This window comes from Salmo trutta, chromosome 26 (assembly GCF_901001165.1).
Source record: "Salmo trutta chromosome 26, fSalTru1.1, whole genome shotgun sequence".
NCBI lineage: Eukaryota > Metazoa > Chordata > Actinopteri > Salmoniformes > Salmonidae > Salmo > Salmo trutta.
The window spans coordinates 18,992,087-18,997,086 of NC_042982.1; the positions used below are offsets into that span (position 1 = coordinate 18,992,087).

A 5,000-nucleotide genomic window follows, 5' to 3' on the forward strand; every position below is an offset into this window, starting at 1 on the left:
GGTTAGGAACCGCTGCTATAGACTAACAATTTTGGTTTGTTCAAATGTCTTAGTTCAAATAGGTAGTAGAGAGACGACAAGTTAATCAAATCAAATCAAACTTTATTTGTCACATGCGTCGAATACAACAAGTGTAGACTTAATGTCCTATTGACAACATATATGTGCATATAGCTGATCAATTTCTGTTCAGGAACGTAACTCTATAAAAGCCTTGATCAATGTGATGTTGCAACACAACATGGATAGGCTGGCTGGCTTCACGTGCACTCAGTTCCCTTGAAAATAGCCTTGTTGCTCTCTACTATGGGCTACAGTCCTATCAAACTCGTGTTGATTTAACAGAGTTGAACTTGTTGACAGTGCTTCAAAATTCAATTTTCAACTCATGCGACCGAATACATTGAATCGTATTATATACAGAAGCGATATGAAATTACTTGGGTCAGGGGGAAATTACTTTTATTTCAGACATACTTTCATTTAGCAAGAAGAAAAGCACTTTCCCGTGTTCAATTTCGAACGTAACCGCTCACACGATGGTCTCTATCATTGAATTAGAAATGAGTGTACACATAGGCAGGCTATAATCTTGCTCAGAATCAGGCGATTAGGGTCCTCAGTTTATGAGGAAGCGTTTCGTTTGAATAAAATCATTGACGCATAAAACATTTTCATTGGACATGTTGGCAATGTAAACAACACAGAACTGTTAGGTTAGGTTATGAAACAAATATTCGCCTTCTGTTAGACGATTGAAAAGCATGATCTGAAAAGTGGCTATTAAGATTACATTTGTACATTAAATTAACAACAATAATAGCCCTATGCGAATTGTAATTGGTTAGTGACATTTGTTTTATTCACTAAAAGGTCATAAAATATCATCAACATATCTGCAATGACCACGGCATTTCCCAATACATTTTTCTGTCATATTCATATGAACAATAGGATATAATACATGATTGGTTTCAAATGGCTGACACTATAAATTAATTCGAAGTAGACCTATTTGATATCTAGTTGTTTCCTTTGTGGATCAAAGGAGTGCACTGAGGAAAGGAAAATAATTATAAGTGATTAAAAAAGAGGGAATTTTACATAAATATTAACATAAATATTTGCTAACAATGTAAGTCTTCCTAGTCTATTTAGTTGAGAGGATGACAACAATTAAATGCCAGCAATCAAAATACTATTTCAGATCTGATATTGTTAAATGTTTTGTACTGTACACACATTATAATGCTATTAAAGTCTGATAAATTATTGAATATAAGTGAATAACAAATTCCATCACATTTCAGGACAGATATGTACACACAAATATCACACAAAGTTAAAGAAATACAGTACATGAGGTTGGATAGAGATGACTTTTGCTCTGTATTTTGCTCTGTATTTTGTGTTCTTTGGGGAGCGGATTTCTTTCTGTGTGATTTTGAGCAAAACAATGTTAGCAAAAGCTTCGACAACCTGTCGACAAGTGGTTGTAGCTAGCTATGTATTAATGCAGCTTCTCTCCTGGTGCCAACCTTGTCTCTCCTCTCGCTGCTCTATCTATTCACAGGGTTTGCTGGCAGAGAAGGATGGGTATAAATGGAGACTGTCACAGGAGAGGAGGGTAAAGACCAGGGGCATGTTCAGGAGGCAGACAACGTTTTGAAACAGAATGAAACAGCTACGGTGTGTCCTCCTTAACAGGTCCCTGCCCCTGGTAGAGGTGCCAGCTGGGGCACTGGCCTGGGCATGGTTCCTTCAAACTCAGAGAGACATTGGCATGCAGGGCATCATGTCACAGTGTGGGGCACCAGGGGAGCGTCAGTGGGCAAACCATAGAAATATAATGAATAGAACAGGCGTCCCCATTCAAGTCAATTTTGCCCACAGTGGAGGTGTCATAATACCCATAAAACCCAGCGGTCAGACAGGGAAATGGTTCCAATCGTTTTTTCCACCATTCATTTTTCTCATAGGGGAATTTAGAAATACTTCAAATGAGGGCTGTGTTTCTTGTAAGCTTACCCTGGTGTGATGTTATGATAACCATGTAAATCTCTCTCGGACAAGGTGACTTATCAATATATTTGGCTCTATTTACTCTCAGGTTCAAAAATGCTAATTAGCTTCAAAGTAGACATCACGCAAAACTACAAATCCCTGCAAGCTCCGCACGTCATCTCTAGCTGACACCTTTGCTATCAGGTATTGTGTCAATTTAAAACTGGCAAAAGGGCCTCCCGAGTGGCGCAGCGGTCTAAGGCACTGCATCGCAGTGCTGAGGCGTCACTACAGCCTCGGATTCGATCCCAGCCGGCTGTGACCGGGAGACCCATGAGGCGGCGCACAATTGGCCCAAGTTAGGGAAGGGTTTGGCCGGCCGGGATTTCCTTGTCTCATCGTACTCTAGTGTCTCCTTGTGGCGGGCCGGGCGCCTGCAAGCTGATTTCGGTTGTAAGTTGGACAGTGTTTCCTCCGACACATTGGTGCGGCTGGCTTTCGAGTTAAGCAAGCAGTGTGTCAAGAAGCAGTGTGGTTGGGCAGGGTCGTGTTGCGGAGGACGCATGGCTCTCGACCTTCACCTCTCCCGAGTCCGTAGGGGAGTTGCAGCGATGAGACAAGACTAACTACCAATTGGGGAGATTAAAAAGAAATAAAAAATAGCAAAAGACAGTTCACAGAATTGTCCATTTTAAAGAAATGTAGCTACTTTATTCATTACTACATTTAGCTAACAGATAGTTAATCCAGAGATTCTTACGTTTGCCTCGATTCGGCAGCCTCGTCCAGATCATCATGGCGTTTGTCATTTTTTAATGATAGCCACATTAGCAGCTATTAAGCATTTCATTTTTGGTGGGTAAATACAGGCAAATATAGTGATAAAAGTAACCCTGTCCTAGACAGATTTACACGGTTATCAAAACGTCACACCAGGGTAACCCTACATGAAACACAGCCCTTATTTTAAGCGTTTATAAAATCCCCTATGAATGATGATGAATGGTGGAAAAATGATTTGAACCATTTCCCTGTTTGACCGCTAGGTTTTATGGGTATATGACTCATACTGTGGTACTCTATGGGCGGACAAGTCATATGTGCTGTAATTTATTGATTAAACTGACATTACAAAAAAAGACATTAGTTTGAATGAACATTCTTACCATGGAAATTATTGCATCACATTACCAGGCAACCACTGTAAGTGTACCCATGCGTTTACCAATAAAAAATGCCAGGGTTAGAAGTTCCAAGCCCAGTCTATTCATTCTTTTTCTATGGGGCAAACAACCTGAAGGCAAGAGCAGAGCCAGTGCTTGTTGGCATGAGTATGCCTGCTCAAACACATTCACATGGCCATTGTTTCAGTCTCTGGCCTGGTTTTGCTCCTGTCTAAGGTAAGTGAATTGCATTTAAACATAGGGGCCCTACATCAATTAGTCTTGTACTGATTTTAGATTCTTGAACATTCTTGTTCTGAGTGTCAGATACGTTTTAGAGTGTTGTATTCAGAGTCTGCTTTTCCACAATAAACTGGTAGAAAATGTGTTCTGGCTTTGGTGTGGTTTATTTCTTTTCTTTAATGAAACGAGAAGTCTCTTTACATTTACGGAAGCACAAGCTGCTAACTTTTGTACACGTGATTAAAACAATGACTATGCAGCTGTTATATTTACTTAGTATACATGAAATCATTGAATATCCAGGGGTGATAATATAACACATCAAACTATTTTCCAAGTCTTCAGTATTTCATTAACACGAATGTATAGCAAATAACGACTCAGCATTGTACAACATCAATATTACAGTGAAAATGTATTAATAAGCATGTGTTCTGCATTAAAAAGAAGAAATGAATCATGACCGTTTATGTTGCAGTAGCCAGTGACCAAGCAGCAGTAGCCAGTGACCAAGCAGCAGTAGCCATCGACTCATTCAACATGCAGAATTATGGGACCACGGCTGTGTTCAATAGGGTGAAACATTCCGAACGTTGCAGATATAAATATTATACATAGATCTGCAATGACTCCTTTTCCTACAGGACATATCTGAACTATAAAATATATTTCTACCTGAAAGTCCTGTAACGTTGCATTTTTCACAACAGACCCCTGTAGTCAGCCAGTCATCCATTCCCCAGACAAAGGACTAGGATTGTATTGTATTTTTAACACCGAAAACAAAATTAGTGACCAATTATTCAAAACCTGTTTTAAGTCTTTCTGTTCTCACTAGTGCATCAGATCAGACTTCATATCAAGTCCTATGTGGTCTGGTCAAGTCTAGCAATGACTCATTCACTAAGAAAAGCAAGCCGGCAAAGTAATTATTCAGCGTACAAGCGTGTGCTTGTGTTTGAGGCGTGTGTATACAAGAAAGGAATAAGCCTTTTATTTTATTAAAGCACAGATCTCTTTTTTGTTGCAAAAAAGTAGTGCACTATATAGGAAATAGGGTGCAATTTGGACACCCATGATCATCAGAGCACTTTTTATACACACACACACACACACAGGAGGGACTGAGTCACACACTGCTCACTCAATACACCCGGCCTCAGACTTCTCTCTCACTACTCATACACACAGGCAAACAAAACACACACTCGGAGCAGCACACACCCCCCCCAAAATGAAACACACGCCATGTGACACATTATCCCCCCCACCCACAGAAACATAAACACATGGGCAGGTGGGAGAAAAACTGGACAGTTCCTGGATTTGGAGAGAAAGAGAGGAGGGGACCACTGCTCACAATAACATCCTAATGAATATCAACATGATGAGAGACCATCAAGACTGTCCGGCTGTGCTGTGGGAAGCGGTAGGATGGACGGTAGTAAGCAGACTTGGGTTCAAATACTTAAAAAAATAATTTCAAATACTTTTTCTGGGCTTTATTGAGCTTGTCTGGCGTAATGGAACCTAAAGAACAGTCGCCAAAATGTAGCCCCCTCCCATCAGGGATTCCAGGCAGACTAAAGC

At 40.3% G+C, this 5,000-nt stretch overlaps 1 protein-coding gene and 1 long non-coding RNA gene across 5 annotated transcripts in view; one reads left to right on the forward strand and one right to left on the reverse strand.

Annotated features, from left to right (window-relative positions):
• The window catches only part of LOC115163326 (uncharacterized), a 10,241-nt gene extending 8,358 nt beyond the window's left edge, over positions 1-1,883 (forward strand). Inside the window, exon 4 of the long non-coding RNA XR_003869729.1 lies at positions 1,574-1,883. This is a non-coding gene — a long non-coding RNA (uncharacterized LOC115163326). The remainder of the gene's footprint in view (positions 1-1,573) is intronic.
• A 1,670-nt stretch (positions 1,884-3,553) lies between these two features.
• LOC115163327 (breast carcinoma-amplified sequence 3) overlaps positions 3,554-5,000 on the reverse strand; it is a 305,848-nt gene continuing 304,401 nt past the window's right edge. For all 4 annotated transcript variants that reach the window (XM_029715122.1, XM_029715120.1, XM_029715121.1 and 1 more), the window contains one exon: positions 3,554-5,000. This exon is cut by the window's right edge and continues 234 nt beyond it. The gene's annotated coding sequence lies outside the window, so the exon portion shown is untranslated.